Source organism: Mya arenaria, chromosome 13, assembly GCF_026914265.1.
Source record: "Mya arenaria isolate MELC-2E11 chromosome 13, ASM2691426v1".
NCBI lineage: Eukaryota > Metazoa > Mollusca > Bivalvia > Myida > Myidae > Mya > Mya arenaria.
The window spans coordinates 45,715,787-45,739,178 of record NC_069134.1 but is presented as its reverse complement, the minus strand read 5'-3'; the positions used below and the strand labels follow the sequence as shown (position 1 = coordinate 45,739,178).

The following is a 23,392-nucleotide window of genomic DNA, read 5'->3' as shown; positions in this document are numbered from 1 at the left end:
GTCAGTTTTGGTGAACTGCAATTTATGGGTATACAATTACTATAAGGGAGTCAGTTTTGGTGAACTGCAATTTATGGGTATACAATTACTATAAGGGAGTCAGTTTTGGTGAACTGCAATTTATGGGTATACAATTACTATATGGGAGTCAGTTTTGGTGAACTGCAATTTATGGGTATACAATTACTATAAGGGAGTCAGTTTTGGTTAACTGCAATTTATGGGTATACGATTACTATAAGGGAGTCAGTTTTGGTGAACTGCAATTTATGGGTATACGATTAAAACAATAAAATGTTGAATATGATTTATAAATGGCAGCTAATATAAGAGTATAGCTATTGGAGGTTCTTCATTAGCTGTAGCAGTTAAAATGCTGACAGTGGTGTATGCATATGATGTTGTTATCGTAGCTGGTTAAATTTACATATCAACAGTCAACAACACCTGTCTTAGACCAATGCCTTAAACCAGCAGTTTAATTTCAGAAAAAAGAACAAGATATATGAAAAGGAAACATTCTCTTTTGTGCGTTTTTATAGTTGGTCTATGATTAAATAAAAGTTATTATGCAGTATTTTATTTCATAATCTGAATAGGTCTGTAGTTGATTCCAATTAATATTACTTACAAAGTATGTCTTTATTTCTCCATAATTATCAATATTATACCAGGGTTTATAAGATCAATTGGGGGTGAACCAAAAGTACCAAAATCAGTAAGTTCAATTTTTCCAACAGACTGAACTTATGAGTTAGGGCTAGTATGAGGTAAAAAAAAATGCAATATTGTAAATGAAAAAATAAATATTTCTATCCCTGTCTCAGCAATGTGTATACACTAAAGAATAGCATGTAGGGGTCCTGTGATTTTTACAAGACACACTCAGAAGCTTTTTTTTAAATAAATGGAATTTACTCGGTCCAAAAACTCAATTAAAATGTACAATAAGATATGAATGACACAAGTTTTGGACAGTTATTTTTCATCTTGCAATGGTATCATCTGGTGTCTAGTCCCTTGAAATGTATTTCAACCATGCCTGAATGACAAAAATGCAAGGTAAAGCACTAGGAAACAATGGTGTAATATGAAGGCTATATCAATGGATGGATTTCTTTTAAAATAATTGAAAAATTGTTTACCATTACAATTAACCAGTCTGTAGTGTTATAGTGATATATGAATCTATAATGAACTACTTTGGCGAAATGATAATGTACAGGATATTTGGCTTATCAAAATAACCCCTGTTCTAAAAGCAACAACATAAAACCACCACACATACTATTAAATCTGAGGCAAAGTGAAAGTAATGCAATTCATGGAAGATGACGCAGCTGACAATTATCAAATAACATGAATGACAAGAAGAGTATATCCATTATCACACTCTTTTGAGCAGCATTTGTCATTATTTACAATTGAACAAAAAGAAATTTACATAAAATGAGATAAGCACTGAATCATGAGTGAAGTAATAATGTGAAAACAATGAATCTAAATGATACACATGAAAACGCTATAATATTGTAGCAGAAAAAATATGCAATGAGTGAAAATGATTACAATATGTCAACAAGAGCCGTCGTAAGACAGCGCGCTCGACTATGCCGCTTTGACCTAGAATACAATAACGATGTAATAATACCAAGTTTGGTCTCTTTATGTCAAACCTAACTGAAATTATTCGATACATAAGTTGACTTTGATGCTGCCCTCCCACCAGCCCGCCCAAACAATGACGCAAGTCATTTAAATAACTTGATTTCCCATTATGAAAATGTGGTTAAGAAGGAAATTAAACAAAAATCAAAAAAAAATCAAGGGCCATAATTTGTATTAAGGCTTAAAATGGAGTTATGTTTCTTGTTGTAAGATGGTCGTGAATAATTTTGAATTTTATTAAGTGCATAGAAGTTTTTTTATTAAAATCCCAACTTGCCCTTAACTTTTACTTGCCTTAAACTTTAACCTAAGTCAATCAGGGGCCATAACTTGTATTTAGGATATGGAGTTATGTTACCTCATTGGGTGATGGTCCTGAACAATTGTGTGAAGTATTAAGTCAATTGCATGAAGGGTATAGAAGTTATTAAACAATATCCCAACCTGCCCAAAAACTTTAACCTAAGTTCCATAGTCAATCAGGGGCCATAATCTGTGTAAAGAATAATATGGAGTTATCTTACCTCATTATGTGATGGCTCTGAACAACTGTGTGAAGTATTAAGTCAATTGAATGAATGGTATTGGAGTTTTCAGTGAAAATCCCAACTTGCCCTAAAACTTAACCTGCCCTTAAACTTTTACCTAAGTCAATCAGAGACCATAACTTGTATTTAGGATAATATGGAGTTATGTAACCTCATTGTGTGATGGTCCTGAAGAACTGTGTGAAGTATTAAGTCATTTGAACAAAGGATATAGAAGTTATTAATAAATATTCCAACTTGCCCTAAAACTTTAACCTAAGTTCCATAGTCAATCAGGGGCCTTAATCTGTTTAAAGAATAATATGGAGTTAACTAACCTCATCATGTGATGGCCCTGAACAACTTCGTGAAGTATTAAGTCAATTGAATGTAGGGTATTGGACTTAAAAATGAAAATCCCAACTTGCCCTAAAACTTTAACCGGACACCGACGCTGGAGCGAGTAGTATAGCCCACCTATTCTTCGAATAGTCGAGCTAAAAATCACTTATTTATAGGTTAAGCAGTGCATTTGGTTGGGGAAAAATCTGTAAACTGCAAAAAGGTTTGTCCAAAAATAATTTCATAGCTGTTAAGGAATGTTTGGAATATGTTTCCATAAGGGCATTAGGTTATTGTTATTTTAATTAATTATCAATTTGGAAGATATTTCTAGGCAGCCATAAGATGAGCCTGTTTTTTAACAGTGATTAGACTTCAAACTTAAAAAGAAATGAAAAATATATAGACAATTCAAAGCAGAAATGTCAAGAGGCTTATTGCTGAGTTGTTATCTGAAATAAGACATTGACTGCCCTGTATATAATGAAGTGTACTAACTATATGATATGAAAATGTTCATAGACAACAGTGGTAGAAATAAATAAAAACAAATTCATCTAGACTATCTGTTAGTGACACTGGTATGGCAACAGAAATTGAAGTATGTGAACATCAATACAGAGTGAAAAATCGCATCTTAATAAAATCATAGTTAACTTCAAGTACAATATCTATGCATAAAGCACTGTCAGATAAGACACAAGTAATAAATGCAATAAATTTGGCACTGTCTGTACATACTGGTCATCTCAAGTTGCAGCAGAATTTATAACAGAGGAGTTTATCATTCTTCATTTAGTATGATTGCCTTTCAGACCTTTCTAGTAATGTTTGAATATGAGGAAATGGTAGTTGAAGTAGTATACTGTTCAAGCTGATGGTCCAGGTACACAGATAGTTTGTGTTAATGAAGGAAGTTGGTGTAATTTCAATCTGTTCAGTTACATGTTATCTTGACAAATTGGTGGCATTAAAACTGAATTGTTTAAAATAAAAGTGAAGACTTCCTTCTGTTGCCTGTAGGAAGCAAAATCAGCTGGGTGGAAACAGTCAGCATTGTGTCATCTGAAACTCCACCATCAAATCCTCTCTTGGCCTCTTTCACAAAGGTAGCTCAGATTTTCTGCAAATGTTCACATATGCTAATTATAAATTCAAACCTTGAATACTTCAAAATACCTATCAACTAACATATTTTAAACAATCAATAAGAAATACAGCTGAAATTAGAGACAAAATAAAGAATGTATTGTATTTGGCAACGAGTGTTTTTTTTTCTTTAAAATGTATGATGTATCATCTAGACAAACACAAATCTTAAGCTGAATGAAACAAAAATGAAAAAAGTTTTCAAACAACATTGATGCTTGTTGTTTTAAGTATGATTATTGATCTGACAAAAGATCATAGGCTTTTGGACCAAATAAATGACACTCAGCTTAAATTTTCTAGATATCTGATGGTTATTCTAAAATTATATTCACCTGCATTATCAGTACATTGTTCGCTGTGGTAGTTATAGTGAATGGTTTGTAGTTGTTGGCAACAACATCAGTAAAGCATAACATCAGTATGTCTCACAGCCAGACATCTTTCTCCACAGCTTTGAGCCTGATGGTCACAACCTCATTGCGTCTTGAACAGTAAGACCTGGGGTTCTTCCTGCAATAGAAGACAAGAAGGAAATGCTTAATAAACTCAGTGATTTACATTAACAGAGAAACACAAAAAAATATGTACTAGCACTATACAAAAGCAAAGTTATATACATGTAAGTGGTGGCTGTGTGAAAGAGTTTAGGGCAAACTTAGAAACTGATATATCAGCAAGTTGATAGTTAGATATTTTTCAGTAGTTAAATTTATATTTGAAGGTAAAATGGATTAAAAAATGTATGATATATGAAAGATTCCATACCTGGATTATTTTGCAGGAAACTGACATCCTTGTTATCCTTAAGGAAGACAGTGGCAGCCCCTGCATGTTAACAAACCAGCACTGGATGCATTTGCTGTTCATGCACAACCAAACCGAATTTCTTGTTCCTAGTCTGCCAAATACTGTCTGTGGATGGTAAAGAGCACTTTTGACCTGCTGAATTTGGTAAGAAATGTTATTCCATCATGTAATGCCATCTGACCTCCTGTGGTACACCACATTCGCACAGGCAAAGACTGGGGTATGGCCCTCTTTTTTCAAAGGCTTCATTGACGGAATTCATCTGCAAATACATATGTTTCATTTTAAAATGGCGATGTCTATTTTATCAATTGATCAGCTTAATGATTTTTTTATATGGAAATTGAAGAATAAGGTTCATTTGTAGTGCGTCAATACTTTGCTACAGATGCTGGAAAAAATTAAAACAACTCCAATCAATAATTCAAAATGATAATTAACAATGATAAAATAACGGTTGAATTAATAGTGCTGCTATACAGTGACAAATGTTGAGACCAGAGCCAGTATTCAGTATTGATCTTAGCCTTATCCTTGTCATCGAAATTAGACTTTTGGATGAACAAGCCCGAATTCTTATGCTATTGCATGGAATCATATTTTTGAACAAGCCGTGCTATATAAAATTCAGAATTTGAGCAAGCCCGGAAGTCATTTTACCAGTGCAGGGCTTGTGGGCTGGTGCTAATTTCGACCACTGGCTTCAATCAAAGTTGCTTAATAAATACAGCCCCCAGTGAGGGCTTTACCTAGTCATTGATACACAAAAACATCTAACATTGTTTTGCACAATATCAGTTTTGATAAGAAGAAAATATTACTCTATTTATTAGTCATGTTTAAAGGAGGAACTTTCAATGTCAGGGGTGTTAAATATTCATACAGACTTCTTAGGGATGTGATTGACCTGGCAGCCGAAGGGCTGAAACATTTTGGCCATAGGTTTATGGGGCGGTTTTTGGGCCAAAAGCGCACTGCTGTAGAAGAAAAAATGGCTTTTTAGAAGCTCTTTTGAGGGCTCTCCTGACTTTAAATTTGAAGCAAACTTGAATATTAACTTAAACAACTGAAAGCTACCAAATATTTTTTTTCCGGGTAATTTTTTTTTGGGGGGGGGGGGGGGGAAGGGGTCTCTGGGGCCATAAGATCCGCGGAATTCGGCGAATCCGCGGACAAATCGCATCCCTGACTTCTTAATGTGGTATTGTGTAAACACCTAGTTATTATATTAGTCAGGCAGGTGCATTGTTACCTTTGTGAGCACTTTTTTCAGTCAAAGAAGCATAGTTTGTAACTTACTGTCAATCATATTAAAGCATTTAACTAAAATTTAGTCTACTTTCAGTACAGGTACAATGGTATGTAATCAAAGAAGTATGATTCTAGAGTGCCGTAAGATCTTAAACAAGTTGAATCCAAGTTTGTGTATATATGGTATTAATATGAGCCATAATCAGTTGTAACTGAATCTATTGACTGGCGTAGATTGAAATTGGTATGATATAAGTGTGCAATAGAAGCCCTTTCATTTTGATCATAATTGAAATCTCCCAATAAAGTGATCTTGACCTTTTTTGAGTTCTTGGAAAAGAACTGAATTATTTGAAAGTGTTGCTTCCTTTGGTGGGCAATAAGGCCTAAAAAAATAATTGTTTGGTTAGGGTTACATCCTTTTAAAAAATAGGTAGGGTATTTATCTTTTTTTATTTATTTATTTTATTAGGCTTTATATAGGAATGTCATTTTCATCATTGGAGAATGGTTTTAAAGTTATCTTCTGTATAAGCATTTAAGGTTTTAAACTACTGTAACGTGCGACGCCAATGAAACACCAACAGATCCCTTCAGAGAAAAGCATGATCTACCCTGAAGGGGTCCACTGGTCTTTATATACACGAACTTCTCTATTCTAACAGATACCGGGTTTTGCTTATTTGCATATTACCAACCAAGTTTACATACGTATACCGAACGTACTTCGTTTTACACGGAATATTATTATGAACGCACATCCGCCCCTACTGCGGACCGTTACACTATGAACGCACATCAGTTTTTTTTTTTTTTTCAAACTGACTATAAAAACGGTAGGGTCGGCGCCTATGTATAGATACCGTACGTAGGGTCGGGTAACCCGAGCCAAATGTATTTTTTTCAGGCCTAAACAAAACAAATGAATAAATTTTTCTGAGCTGTGTAATTGCACACTCGATACTTGCAACACCATGAATTTTTAGCATTTGCAATAAAAAACAGTTAATACACAAATCAAACCTAAATTAACTGTAATAGTTACGCAGTCTATTGAGTAACCCTACTTTAACCTACTTTCTACGTCTATTTTTAGACTTGGATGTAAACAGCGACTATATTGCACAGTTTTGTTTAAATGCAGTTAAATACAGACCGACAGGCTATACAAAGCTGATGCACAATAATTTCACGTTTTAGATGGCAAAAATAATACTCACTATACACATAGACGTTAGAGTCAGTCGCATTCATAGTCCTTGTTTTTTTCTGTGACAGCGTGTGTAGGACTCCTGTTAGTTCTGGCTTCCATAACTTTAATATTGATATTTATTTTTTGATGTTTACAACACATTAAACGTCCAAAAAGGTAATATATAACGTGTTCGCTGAAGCTCTTTGGCTAGACTCCTGTCAATAGGAAAAAAATTAACTGAACCGTGAACGAAAATAATAACAGCAACAAAACTTCTAATTTCCTACAAAGTAAGATATCTATAGCTTAATAACTGACCGAACTAATTTTTCAACTGTATGTGCTCCTACATATCATTTTTGAAATATCAGAACATGATACCAAAATAAAGAACAAACTAAATTCGTTCGAAAACTCTACAGTATTGTAAGTAGTCACTCACCGAAACTTGCCGGCCGATGATTGGAAGATGCTTGGGACGATGTCATACATCATTTGAAACATATCAATCAAATTCCTTGAATACTAAAAGGCAGACCTAAGGGCTGAACAATGGATATGGAGGAAGAGGCTGACCAAAAAATGAATGAAAATATTTTCGCCGAGTTTTGAAATTTATTTAATGTACGTGGTGTGGCCTAGATCTAGATTGATACTTCTAGGGTCGGTGGAATTACCGAAATCCCGTAAATACCGAAAATCCCTTCCATTCTCTGAGGTATATAGCGTTTTCTTTAATACGCCCGGATTTACTACTGTATTGTGTTCGAATGTTGTATGCCGTAATTGTTGGAGGTTGTAGAGGGGTGGGGAAGCCTGGGGAGGGTGGGGATGGGGGTCGTGGTGACTAAAACCCGGGACCCCCTTTCATTTTACATCGAGTGTGCGAGGTGGTTTGTACGCCGGGAGTAATTACTTATTATTAGTGTCATCGCTTGTATGCCATAGTTGGTTGTAGAGAGGGGAAGGGGATACGGTGGAGGGGTGTTGGGGTGACTTAAACGTAATCAAAACCAACGAAGTATGATAACAAGATTTATTCATTCAGTTGCGTTTATGAAAATTGTACTGTATTGGATGACACCGCACAGCAAGACACTTAAATGTGTGATCTGATAAGACAGCAGACGGTAATAAAGATACACAGAAGTTGTGTACTTTACATGGGCTTGAGTTATTTTGTTATCGTAGATATTGATATTTAATGTTTTAACTTCAAACCAGTAATTCAATTGATATCACATTATATTTTTTTATTGATTTTCTGATTTTTAATATGTCGTACACTGATTGTTTAATAGCTTTTGTATTGATATTGCTTGTAATTAGTTATCAGTTTATATTGTTGAAAGCGCCTTTGAACGTGTATATAGAAATGGTGCTGTATAAGTTAATCGATAAATAATAATTAATTGTGTATTGTGAAAAAGTTGTGTGTCGAGAAAGGTGAATAACTGGTATCAAGCGGGAGTTGATTATACAATTGTCCTTATGTGTATCATAACGAATTGTATGTGTCTCAACTGTTATGTGGAATCGCTTGGTATGTTTCACGGCACATTTGACCGATTTGTAAAGCGACTTCAGAGCAGTCAACATTTTGCCGTGTATTCCGAAGTTCCCTTCCAATTTAGCCCATAGCTTACTTCTATTAATCCGGTCATAGGCTTTGGAAAAGTCAACGTATGCAACAAAGGTATCCTTCTTTGTCTTTTTTCTAGCGTCGATTATACTAGTTAAAGTTGATAACTGGTCGATCGTACTTCTGTTTTTCCGAAAACCATTTTGAGTGTCAGATACTGCATTGTTTAGTTCGCTCCATTTAGTAAGTCTATCATTTAATACAGAGCAATATACTTTGTAAATTGCCGGTGTCACTGTAATTCCACGGTAGTTAACTGGGTCACGTTTATCTGAGTCTTTCTTTTTCAAGATTGGGGTAATAAGTCCGTATGTCCATGCTTAAGGAACAGTCCCTGTGTCAAAACAGACGTTAAATAAGGCATGTAAGTAGTACACAGTCAATTTATTGTTTAACATCTCGGCTGGTATACCGTCGTGCCCGGGGGCTTTATTCTTGTTTAACGAATTCACAGCTTTGTCAATCTCCAAAATATGAATTCCATCGTTCAGTGAGTGAGTGTTCAAAGTGTTTTCATGTAAGTTATTTTGTATAACTACAGGTTCGTTATTAATATTTGGTACATTGTATAGCTTTTCAAAAGAGTTCTTCCATTTGTTTAAGACGTCTTGAGGTAATGTCGATACCGAACCGTCCGCTAGCAAGACTTCAATCGGAATAGATTTATTTCGCTCGCACCCGATACCAATCTTCCCTATGTCTTTCCAAAAATCGCTCTTATTTGTGTTTTCACAAGCTTTTAATAATTTACTTTGTTCATCATGCCAGTGTGCCCTTTTTCTCCGTTTAACATTTTTGTCAAATAGTTTTCTTTTGTTCATAAATATTGCTTTTAATAAGTTTTTCTGAGATCTGATCTTACAGTTGAGCCATAATTTTTCGCTTACGCAAACACCCTTCCACTCAACGCTCAAATCCTCGTTCCACCAAGGTTTGTTTACTCGCTTATTTTTCGTGTTGTTTACATTGAGATTTATCTCCCTTGGGTTTAAGTGCGTCTTCATCTGCGAGTTTAGTATATCCAGAAATTCAGTATAAGAATTGTCAATATGTTCTTGTCTATCTCTGTCGGCCTCTAGCAGGTTTATCTTTTCCTTAAGAAGTTCATACATATCATGATTGTTCATAAAAACTTCTGGAATATTCTGTCGGTCGTGTATTATCTTGCTTTTGTTTAACTTGCCATTAACAACACTTGTGTTAATACTATCAACATTCTTAAAATTTGTCATAGACAAAGTCCACTGTAACACTGAATGGTCGGGAATTGTAATTCGGTCTAGTGTGTTTATACCGGTGCTTTTTTGTAAAAGCTATATTGCTCTTATTACGTTAAAATGTTCATAACGGTTTAACTGTTCGTATGGGACTAGGCAATAGTCGACAACTGCGCAACCCTTTGTTGAGATGCTTGTATAATCATTTTTAATACAATTTCTGCCGTTTAAAATACATAAATTAGCACTAAGAAGAAAGTCCAGGAAAGCATCGCAATATGGCGATATGTGATAGTCAATTATATCTCTTTCCGGTATACAGTCAACTCCAGCGATGTAATCGTCATTGTTTCCGACACGAATGTTAAAGTCTCCGACTAATGAGTCCCTTTGATACTCGTATACTTGTGAAAGAAGTGTTTCTAAGAATTCGTGTAAATAGAACAGAACAGATATTTTATTAAGACTTGTACAACGTACATCATCTTCTTAACCACAAATGAATAATAAATAAACAAACACATGGTATGACATAGGTTATACATAATATGAAATAGAATCATAAATACATTCAAAAAATATTCACATCAGGTGAGGATGAACAAAACTATTATAATTATAAGTCAATATTTAAAGTTAATCTTCAAATACTCCTTTGTGTAAATACAAGATTTAATTTCTGGTTCACAGGAGCATCCCGTTTTGAACCTGACCGCCATTGGGGTTCAATACACATCGTATTATAGTCATCAGTGACAGCATGGTTCCAAGTACTGACCGCACGATAAGAATCTGTCACAGCGGGGTGTCATTACTGATAGGTATCAGACATGGACCAATATCTCACAATGACATGTCCATATCGATATTGAGACGAATATTTCATGTATGAATTTAAATAGTATGCTTTATGATATTAAATCTTATATTAAGCCTTTATTCATTAAATACACTTTCCTATCATTGTCATGACAAATGTTAAAATATGTTGATGATTCTTATTTAGGTACAGTGATGGTATTTATGTGAAATTGTACAATTTGCATTTCTTTCTTCGCGAGATTGTGCAATGAAACATACCAAGCGATTCCACATAACAGTTGAGACACATACAAATCGTTATGATACACATAAGAACAATTGTATAAATTAGGCACACAATTGTTAGATATTCTTTTTCTTATGTACAAGGGATTCAAAGGTAATATTTCTACTATTGATACAACCTTATTCATTGTGATTTGACTATAATGTTTTCTGCCTTCATGTGAATGACCGTCCGATACTCGTATTGGGTATCATATGAATTGTATTTAGAAATTTACATTATATCTGCCGCCATGTATATATGTTTTGTATATGACCTCATTTGCCGTGTTTATGGTATGAGAGAATAAACCGTGTTTGACTTTAACTTTGAATATAATCAACTCCCGCTTGATACCAATTATTCACCTTTCTCGACACACAACTTCACAATACACAATTATTTTTTATCGATTAACTTATACAGCACCATTTTTAACCACACGTTCAAAGACGCTTTACAACGAAATAAACGGATAACTTATTACAGGAAATATCAATAACAAATAATACACCTTTAAAACATTCAATATACGATATACTGAAAATACGAATAGCAATCAAACACAATAAAATGTGATATTGAACTAGTCGTTAAAACATTAACATATATGAAATTAAAAGGACTTCCCGGGATTTAGCCATCCCCCTCGTCCGACTTCCACACCCCCCTCCACCCACCAACAACTTTGGCAGGACGACCAAAATGAAGTATTAAATATCGGCGTACACACCCTCGCATACTTTTTTGTATACGGTAAGGTACGACCCTACCCTCCCTTACCTCTACAATTTGAAATGAGATATACCAAGATATACAGCATACAACCCACTAAAACACAATGCAGTTTTGAAGGAACGGCGTAAGAACCTCCTCGCATACTCTTCTTTTGTACGAACTTTTGAAAATGAAAGGGGGTCCCGGGTTTTAGTCACCACGACCCCCACCCCCACCCTCCCCAGGCTTCCCCACCCCTCTCCAACCTCCAACAATTACGGCATACATCATTCGAACACAATAAAGTAGTAAATCCGGGCGTATTAAAGAAAACGCTATATACCTCAGAGAATGGAAGGGATTTTCGGTATTTACGGGTATTTTCGGGATTTCGGTAATTCCACCAACCGAGGTACGGTGGAATTACCGAAATCCCGAAAATCCCCGTAAATACCGAAAATCCCTTCCATTCTCTGAGGTATATAGCGTTTTCTTTAATACGCCCGGATTTACTACTGTATTGTGTTCGAATGTTGTATGCCGTAATTGTTGGAGGTTGTAGAGGGGTGGGGAAGCCTGGGGAGGGTGGGGATGGGGGTCGTGGTGACTAAAACCCGGGACCCCCTTTCATTTTACATCGAGTGTGCGAGGTGGTTTGTACGCCGGGAGTAATTACTTATTATTAGTGTCATCGCTTGTATGCCATAGTTGGTTGTAGAGAGGGGAAGGGGATACGATGGAGGGGTGTTGGGGTGACTTAAACGTAATCAAAACCAACGAAGTATGATAACAAGATTTATTCATTCAGTTGCGTTTATGAAAATTGTACTGTATTGGATGACACCGCACAGCAAGACACTTAAATGTGTGATCTGATAAGACAGCAGACGGTAATAAAGATACACAGAAGTTGTGTACTTTACATGGGCTTGAGTTATTTTGTTATCGTAGATATTGATATTTAATGTTTTAACTTCAAACCAGTAATTCAATTGATATCACATTATATTTTTTTATTGATTTTCTGATTTTTAATATGTCGTACACTGATTGTTTAATAGCTTTTGTATTGATATTGCTTGTAATTAGTTATCAGTTTATATTGTTGAAAGCGCCTTTGAACGTGTATATAGAAATGGTGCTGTATAAGTTAATCGATAAATAATAATTAATTGTGTATTGTGAAAAAGTTGTGTGTCGAGAAAGGTGAATAACTGGTATCAAGCGGGAGTTGATTATACAATTGTCCTTATGTGTATCATAACGAATTGTATGTGTCTCAACTGTTATGTGGAATCGCTTGGTATGTTTCACGGCACATTTGACCGATTTGTAAAGCGACTTCAGAGCAGTCAACATTTTGCCGTGTATTCCGAAGTTCCCTTCCAATTTAGCCCATAGCTTACTTCTATTAATCCGGTCATAGGCTTTGGAAAAGTCAACGTATGCAACAAAGGTATCCTTCTTTGTCTTTTTTCTAGCGTCGATTATACTAGTTAAAGTTGATAACTGGTCGATCGTACTTCTGTTTTTCCGAAAACCATTTTGAGTGTCAGATACTGCATTGTTTAGTTCGCTCCATTTAGTAAGTCTATCATTTAATACAGAGCAATATACTTTGTAAATTGCCGGTGTCACTGTAATTCCACGGTAGTTAACTGGGTCACGTTTATCTGAGTCTTTCTTTTTCAAGATTGGGGTAATAAGTCCGTATGTCCATGCTTTAGGAACAGTCCCTGTGTCAAAACAGACGTTAAATAAGGCATGTAAGTAGTACACAGTCAATTTATTGTTTAACATCTCGGCTGGTATACCGTCGTGCCCGGGGGCTTTATTCTTGTTTAACGAATTCACAGCTTTGTCAATCTCCAAAATATGAATTCCATCGTTCAGTGAGTGAGTGTTCAAAGTGTTTTCATGTAAGTTATTTTGTATAACTACAGGTTCGTTATTAATATTTGGTACATTGTATAGCTTTTCAAAAGAGTTCTTCCATTTGTTTAAGACGTCTTGAGGTAATGTCGATACCGAACCGTCCGCTAGCAAGACTTCAATCGGAATAGATTTATTTCGCTCGCACCCGATACCAATCTTCCCTATGTCTTTCCAAAAATCGCTCTTATTTGTGTTTTCACAAGCTTTTAATAATTTACTTTGTTCATCATGCCAGTGTGCCCTTTTTCTCCGTTTAACATTTTTGTCAAATAGTTTTCTTTTGTTCATAAATATTGCTTTTAATAAGTTTTTCTGAGATCTGATCTTACAGTTGAGCCATAATTTTTCGCTTACGCAAACACCCTTCCACTCAACGCTCAAATCCTCGTTCCACCAAGGTTTGTTTACTCGCTTATTTTTCGTGTTGTTTACATTGAGATTTATCTCCCTTGGGTTTAAGTGCGTCTTCATCTGCGAGTTTAGTATATCCAGAAATTCAGTATAAGAATTGTCAATATGTTCTTGTCTATCTCTGTCGGCCTCTAGCAGGTTTATCTTTTCCTTAAGAAGTTCATACATATCATGATTGTTCATAAAAACTTCTGGAATATTCTGTCGGTCGTGTATTATCTTGCTTTTGTTTAACTTGCCATTAACAACACTTGTGTTAATACTATCAACATTCTTAAAATTTGTCATAGACAAAGTCCACTGTAACACTGAATGGTCGGGAATTGTAATTCGGTCTAGTGTGTTTATACCGGTGCTTTTTTGTAAAAGCTATATTGCTCTTATTACGTTAAAATGTTCATAACGGTTTAACTGTTCGTATGGGACTAGGCAATAGTCGACAACTGCGCAACCCTTTGTTGAGATGCTTGTATAATCATTTTTAATACAATTTCTGCCGTTTAAAATACATAAATTAGCACTAAGAAGAAAGTCCAGGAAAGCATCGCAATATGGCGATATGTGATAGTCAATTATATCTCTTTCCGGTATACAGTCAACTCCAGCGATGTAATCGTCATTGTTTCCGACACGAATGTTAAAGTCTCCGACTAATGAGTCCCTTTGATACTCGTATACTTGTGAAAGAAGTGTTTCTAAGAATTCGTGTAAATAGAACAGAACAGATATTTTATTAAGACTTGTACAACGTACATCATCTTCTTAACCACAAATGAATAATAAATAAACAAACACATGGTATGACATAGGTTATACATAATATGAAATAGAATCATAAATACATTCAAAAAATATTCACATCAGGTGAGGATGAACAAAACTATTATAATTATAAGTCAATATTTAAAGTTAATCTTCAAATACTCCTTTGTGTAAATACAAGATTTAATTTCTGGTTCACAGGAGCATCCCGTTTTGAACCTGACCGCCATTGGGGTTCAATACACATCGTATTATAGTCATCAGTGACAGCATGGTTCCAAGTACTGACCGCACGATAAGAATCTGTCACAGCGGGGTGTCATTACTGATAGGTATCAGACATGGACCAATATCTCACAATGACATGTCCATATCGATATTGAGACGAATATTTCATGTATGAATTTAAATAGTATGCTTTATGATATTAAATCTTATATTAAGCCTTTATTCATTAAATACACTTTCCTATCATTGTCATGACAAATGTTAAAATATGTTGATGATTCTTATTTAGGTACAGTGATGGTATTTATGTGAAATTGTACAATTTGCATTTCTGTCTTCGCGAGATTGTGCAATGAAACATACCAAGCGATTCCACATAACAGTTGAGACACATACAAATCGTTATGATACACATAAGAACAATTGTATAAATTAGGCACACAATTGTTAGATATTCTTTTTCTTATGTACAAGGGATTCAAAGGTAATATTTCTACTATTGATACAACCTTATTCATTGTGATTTGACTATAATGTTTTCTGCCTTCATGTGAATGACCGTCCGATACTCGTATTGGGTATCATATGAATTGTATTTAGAAATTTACATTATATCTGCCGCCATGTATATATGTTTTGTATATGACCTCATTTGCCGTGTTTATGGTATGAGAGAATAAACCGTGTTTGACTTTAACTTTGAATATAATCAACTCCCGCTTGATACCAATTATTCACCTTTCTCGACACACAACTTCACAATACACAATTATTTTTTATCGATTAACTTATACAGCATCATTTTTAACCACACGTTCAAAGACGCTTTACAACGAAATAAACGGATAACTTATTACAGGAAATATCAATAACAAATAATACACCTTTAAAACATTCAATATACGATATACTGAAAATACGAATAGCAATCAAACACAATAAAATGTGATATTGAACTAGTCGTTAAAACATTAACATATATGAAATTAAAAGGACTTCCCGGGATTTAGCCATCCCCCTCGTCCGACTTCCACACCCCCCTCCACCCACCAACAACTTTGGCAGGACGACCAAAATGAAGTATTAAATATCGGCGTACACACCCTCGCATACTTTTTTGTATACGGTAAGGTACGACCCTACCCTCCCTTACCTCTACAATTTGAAATGAGATATACCAAGATATACAGCATACAACCCACTAAAACACAATGCAGTTTTGAAGGAACGGCGTAAGAACCTCCTCGCATACTCTTCTTTTGTACGAACTTTTGAAAATGAAAGGGGGTCCCGGGTTTTAGTCACCACGACCCCCACCCCCACCCTCCCCAGGCTTCCCCACCCCTCTCCAACCTCCAACAATTACGGCATACATCATTCGAACACAATAAAGTAGTAAATCCGGGCGTATTAAAGAAAACGCTATATACCTCAGAGAATGGAAGGGATTTTCGGTATTTACGGGTATTTTCGGGATTTCGGTAATTCCACCGACCGAGGTAGAAAACGCTATATACCTCAGAGAATGGAAGGGATTTTCGGTATTTACGGGGATTTTCGGGATTTCGGTAATTCCACCGACCGAGGTACATGTACATTAGTCTGAAATAATAGACGTGTTATACGGGATTCTTCCAATCCCTAACGTCTAAACGGTTTTGTGCAAAAAGAGGGGGTGTTTGAAAAATATTGAAATTGTATTAAGTGAAGTATTTTATGGTTGAAATGGATAATAAAGCAGTGTTAGAATTAACTTTTTTAGGTAACTTGCCCAAAGGGCAAGTTACTTGAAGAAATAACTTGCCCCTTCAAAGTGTAAGTTGCCCCCAAGTCGCGAAGCGACTTGGTGCACCTCGCGTAGCGAGGTGCCCTTTACTGCCGGGGGTCTGGGGGCCGCTCTAGGCCCCTAGAAGCTGACGACAATTTGATGCAAAATCCTGCATTATGGCACTCTCCTGGCACTAAAAAAAGCCTTCACAAAAACCCACTTTTTTGCTTGAAAATTTTCATTTTATCTACATGTGTACATTGTAATATTTTTTTGTTAATCATATTATGATTTTATTAGGCTTAAGTGCTCATGTATGGGACCTGCTTTTCAAAAGTTCATTCCATGCTACTGAGTGTATGCTAAATACATGTTTAAGATAGTTGTAGCTGAAAAGAATCTATGAGCCATCAATCTATATATTACTAATATGGAGTCCGAGACTATTTGCAAACAGTTTTACATCTATGGTATTGAAACTATTCCAGTATCAGGACAGTCAATGACTATTACAAAACAAAATAAACAACCAATTTTACTGTGTGTCATTTGTATTATCAATAATCATGAAAAGATTGTATCACGCTTCCTCCCCGTAGCTTCATATTCTTTTTTCCTTTCATTTTTTTCGGTTTCTGTTTTCCGTTTTTTGCAATCCGGTACATATCCTTTCGTAAATAAAGGATAGTTGTCGCCATTTTGCATATTTCAATAATGATACTAAGCTGGTTCCCGTCTGACTACTACGCTATACTACATAGAAGACAAGCGGGAACCAGTTTACAATGATACGCAAATTTGTATCGCTAAATGCCATTGGTTTGCTTGACGCTTTCACGACCAATCAAATTTAGTTTAACAAACGTGATTCGGAGTTTCGTTTCAAAGTATAAACATCGGCGATTTTTTTAACTTGCCCGGCGGACAAGTTGCTGTCAAAAGTAACTTGCCCGACCGTATTTTAACTTTGTCGGGCAAGCGGGCAGGCGGCTATTTCTAACACTGATAAAGTAAAGATTTATATTCATATTTTACCATGGAAGTGCAAAGCTATTTTGCAAAAAAACAAGCATTTAATGCATTAAAACACATTATTCACCTTTTCATTAAAAGGAAAGTTGACTGACACGGACAACAATTATGCCAAGTGGAACAACTTGACCCAATCGTAATAATTCGGCCACCTCCGACAAGCTTCGAGATAATACAATCGTAACAACTCGGCCTTGGCCGAACACCTCAGCCAGTATCCAACAGGGATTGACCATCTCGAAGCTTACCGAAGATGGCGAGTTGTTACAATTGATGGCCGAAATGTTCCGATTGTTGTAACATTGTGAACTGCAAGCCTTGCAGGTGCCCTTCATGTATATATTGTTATGTTTCGACAGAATGAAATGAAGAAAAAACCATCAAACTCATAATTATTTGCTTGATATTACTTTTTGGTTACGGAATTTATATAAAATAACATTATCTGGTAATATTTCTTGTTTTTATGATATTTATAGATGCAATATGCTTTAACCCGGAATCCCGATCGGAATAACTACCCACTTTTCGTACAAAACAATTTGTACGTGAAGGATTTGCTGTATCAAAAATCGTAAAAAAAATCTGTCAACGTACAATTATTTGGACTAGAAGGTACATCTAGCTGATCTACATCTCTTAGTCTAAATATTTGTACGTTGACGGACTCTTTTTACGATTAAAAAAAAATGTATATATATATATATATGGGAAATCCTTCACTACAACATCATCATGTTACTTTCAATTCAGAGTTGATTATTCACTAAAATTATTTCGCATTTTTAATTGTTGTTTAACCTGAAACATCTCAACCATCAAAAAAGAACATATATGCTTCAATAGTCTAAAAGAATAGATGTGTTATATGGGATTCTTCCAATCCCTTACGTCTAATCGGGTTTGTGCAAAACAGGGTGGGGGTTGAAAGATATTGAAATCGTAGTTAGATAAGTATTATATGTTTGAAATAGATATTAAAGGTTTATATTCGTATTTTAGTTATTACCATGTAAGTGCAAAGATTTTTTTCACAAAACAAGCATTTTATGCATTTAAACACAACCATTTTACATCTATGTAAATCTATGCACCGCAGCCTTGCAGGTGATCTTCATGTATAACAGTTTATATCATTATGTTTTGACAGTATGAAATGAAGAAAAAACACTCATCAAACTCATAATAATTCGTCAGCTTTTATTTTTTGTGTACATAACTCATATTTTAGATATGTATAATTATCTGACCCGGAATCCCAATCGGAATAGCTACCCACTTTTGGTACAAAAAAATGTATGTGAAGGATATGCCATTTCAAAATTTGTAAAAAGATCAGTTAAGTTACTATTATTTGGACTAGTGCTTCAAGTGTTTGATTTATTGTCTCTATAATGTATAATGCACCTGTCAATTGTAGAGCCAAGCTGGGAGCTGCCTAAAAATCAGTTACCCAGTTAGCTCAGTTTGACAGATCTCCATGCAAGTGTTCACATGGTCGTGGGTTCAAGCACCATACCAGTAGCATCTTTTCTCAAAGGTTTACTTTAGAACCCATCATCCAGGAGTAAACAATTATGATTTTTTTTATTAAATATTACAGGCCATGTTCTTTTGTAAACTTTCAGATTGAGAAGTGCCTGGATACAAGGCTAGTATTGTTAACATCATCTGATACAATCAACTGGAACAAAGCTGAAATGGCTGCCTGACCTGACTTAAAAATTGGATGGCAGTACATCAGACTAGAAGATTACAAGTATTGAGGTGGACAAAATGAAACCTGAGCCTACCAAAGCTGACAGATTGCACAAGAAACACATAAATGCAGGTATTTACTGAGATATTGTAATTATTTTTTGAAACTTCTCATTCATTTAGGAAGTTCAGTTGAAACAGAGTTGGCAAAAAAAAATGAACAAAGGTATATACATTTTGAATTCTAATTCAAATGAGAACTTTACTGGCCAGCACAGAATGGTAAAATGCTAGTCTACCAATATAAATGTGCCTGGTTCGAATCAGTAAAGCTGATGAATGTACAGTTTGTGTAGCCAGGATGTGAGTAGGTCTGCACTTGGCTGATAATGCATATCATATGTTTAAGCTGCACTCTCACAGATTGTCTGTTTTACCAACTCTTTTTTTATTTCTTGGTCTTGTAATGAATTATTTTATGCGAATTTCTGAACACTGGACATAACAGACAACTGGAAAAAGGGGATCGCTGCTTTCTTATATTAATTCAGACAACTGAAAATATTGGAACGCTGTTTTCTTATTTTAATACGGTCAAAAGATGATGTTCTGTGCCAAAAATCTCATTATTAGTAAAGCGTTAGTAATGCCTTTAACCATAAAACCAATAGTTACAAATGTAAATATAAAAAACATGATCTTATCTTTTGTCAGCAGTCTTATTTCATCAGTTTTCATACTGCTTTTCATTAGCTTATTCCAAGCCAAAAAGTAAAAGAAGTTGTCAAAACCTTCAATCTGTGACTGAGAGTGCAGCACTCTTACAGATTGAATGTTTTGACTACTTTATTTATTTTTTGTCTTGGAACGGGCCAATTTATGTGAAAATGCATGTTTACCATTCATATAAGATTGCTGACAATAAATGTTCAGAAAATGTTTATATTTAAGTTCAAAATGTTTTATGCATTTTTCTTAAACCATTAGTAACGCTTTAAGCCATTAAACCTTTGTTTTCGACCTGAAATATGGAAGTCTGCAATCTAATATTTTGTCAGTAGTCTTATATCACTGGTTTGCAGATATTTTAGCAAAAAAGTAGGTCATTCCAAGACAAAAAATACAAAAGTTGTAAAAACAGTAAATCTTTGAGAGTGCAGCTTTAAATGACTAAATGTTTTGATTTGGCTCAATTTTCAAATCTTATAGTTTTGTGGCATCTAAATGGTTTGTTTTTAACAACATTACATGTGCATATGTATATATTTGTTCTTAAATTTGTAATTTAGATCGGAAGATTCATTCTCTGGAAAGTAGAAAAGGGCATGTTACATACTGTTATCACTGCCATGACAGAAACTATATTGAGGAGCTGGTCCACCTGTAGGAAGAATTGCGCTATTGGTTGGAGCAGCACTATTACCCAGCCATACACCAGCACTTAGTTTGTCATAGGGAGCATTTCTGAGCAGTTATGGAGACCACTAACTATGCAGGTATGTCATAATCAAAATCTTGGTTTATATATTTTTTTTATAATTTAGCATCTGTTGAGAAGAAATTTATTTCTAGATTGAAGGCACACACTATAGATTGATGCCCAAAAATATATTTCTTATTTTAATGCATTATCATGTCCAACTCATTTGACTTAAATGATCAAAGCAAAAGAAATGCAAATGATTAATCTGCAGATATACAAATGTAAGCTTTTTTAACTGGGGAAATTGTTGCCACTTGTCTATTAATTAAAGAACACATTTATGATTAATAATGTTTAATCTGTACACAAATCATATGCCTTCTTTGTTTTAACCATCAATGTCAAAGAGTCCAGCATGATACTGCATTAAATTGAAAAAAAAATGCATTAATTTATATGTACCCTTTAAAACAAAGACATTTCCTAAATCCAATAAAAAATAATTGAATATTGATGCAGAGTTCAGTTAGAATATAATATAACTTTTTTTGCAGTTGTTGCAGTGAAACTTGCACCAGTGTGTTTTCTGTGGAGATAAAGAGATAGTGTCCAGCAAATGAAGACCCAACTCGAGATCTGACCTTGTAAGGCCAATATGAAATAACTGTGTGGGAAAATGGGAAAAACCTGCAGTCAGGAATGCACGGAAATCATCAAAAGAACAGTGTTAAATTAATCTTGAATAACTTGACATTTATTTTGTTTGACATATTTATTCATGGTGCACTGAAAACATTCTTTTTTTCTCATGGTTATTTAAATTTAGAATTGATAGGAGGGAACATCACTATGTAGTTTCATGTTCATAGTCAGATTAAAACCCATGTACATGCCCAAATGAGCATTCGAAAATATCAAAATGGTACTTGTTGTATGTAGTGTAAGTTAATTAACATAATAAACAAAAATATTTAATCAATTTCAATTTATTATGCCCCTTTCAAAGAAGAGGAGTATATTGCTTTGCACATGTTGGCCACTACGTCCGTCTGTCTGACAGTAGACCAAAGCTTTTCCGGGTGATAACTTTACAATTCCTAGACCTATTGTCAAACTTGACATGAAAGTTTGGTTTAACCAGCAGATGACCCCTTTTGATTTTAGGGGTAATATGGTCAAAGGTCACAGTGACCTTGAACAGGAAGGTGTCAAACCATACATCTGACTGATAAGTTGACAATGCCTGCACCTATGGCCCTCAAACTCAACATGGAGGCTAAGTCTGACTATTAGATCCTATTGATTTAAGGGGTCATTGGGTCAAAAGTCAAGGTCACAGTGACCTTGAATGCTAAAAGGTTGTACTAATAATGACTGGACAAAGCCTGCACCCATGGCCCTTGACTTTGGGGTTGGGCCTGACCAGTAGGTGAGCCCTATTGATTTGTCACAGACCATTGAACGCAAAAAGCTTGCCTGTGTGACAACTCGACAAAGTCTGCACCCATGGCCTTCAAACTTGAAATTTAGGTTTGGGGTGACCAGCAGATGACCCCTTTGGATTTGGAGGTCAAGGTCACATCTCCAATATTGGTCATTAAACCTATGTCATTTACTTATTCCCTGCTGCTAAGAGGATACATGTTTATCAGCAAATATCAGCCATCATCTGAATATGAGTGAAAACTGTACCAACTACCCTCATACTTTAATAGGCATAATCTTAAAACTGCCTCAAAGTCATCTTTTGTCAATAAAAAACCAGCTGTCATTTCGGTCCATGCATGTTTCATTCAATTGTCCAGATATTCTTGACAACATGGCGCTAATTAATGCTGCAGGTTTGAGATTTAAGACATTAGTTTTTTTTCTTCAGCACCATGCAGATTTGTTTTCACTTTTATATCAAAGAAAGTAACTCGAGCACAAATTTTGTAGATATGTGGACTCTGTTGATAGAAGTTCTGGGAGGCATTTTTAGGCTTGAAAGAGCATCATTTTAAAGTTATATTTTTATTATGTCCCTTGAATCTTGGGTATAGTTTGTATTGTATTTGCATTTTAAAGACATTGGCTTCAACAGACCCTAATGAAATGAAGGAATGTAATTGCTTACTGAAACTGTTATAAGCGACGTCATAAATTGGAGCAATTTTAACATAATGAATATGCATTTAACTAATTTAAAGCGGTTCAAAATTAGGAAATTTGAATTAAGAATCTTGAAGGCCATTGGATACATGATTAAGTAGGGCCAATATATTTGTGCTTATTATAATCACATTTATCCTTCTTCATCTACCTTAAAGAGTGTTCATCATTTGTATGAAATCATTTGACCACGTTTAATTTGAAAGAACTTTGCGGTAGTGTTTGATTGCTTCAGTTACGTCACCGACAGTCTTGCAGCGCTTTCAGCACTTTGATTAATTATACTGGCGCTGGCCAGATGCAGTGGTAATTTTCCTTTGATAAAGGTAAGCGCTATGCTTGAAAATCGCTACATATTCTCGCGCATGCCTTAAGTAAA

General features: G+C 35.1%; 2 long non-coding RNA genes across 2 annotated transcripts; one reads left to right on the top strand and one right to left on the bottom strand.

Annotated features, from left to right (window-relative positions):
- Window positions 1-302: 302 nt before the first annotated feature.
- LOC128213214 (uncharacterized) lies at window positions 303-7,164 on the bottom strand. The gene is made up of 4 exons (XR_008257701.1): window positions 6,968-7,164; window positions 4,455-4,758; window positions 4,022-4,199; window positions 303-3,660 (listed from the first exon to the last, which is right to left on the bottom strand). It is a non-coding gene; the product is annotated as an uncharacterized LOC128213214 (long non-coding RNA).
- Window positions 7,165-19,041: 11,877 nt separating this feature from the next.
- On the top strand, window positions 19,042-21,837 carry LOC128214458 (uncharacterized). Its single transcript, XR_008257923.1, has 3 exons — window positions 19,042-19,572; window positions 20,729-20,935; window positions 21,417-21,837. It is a non-coding gene; the product is annotated as an uncharacterized LOC128214458 (long non-coding RNA).
- The last annotated feature ends 1,555 nt before the right edge of the window (window positions 21,838-23,392 follow it).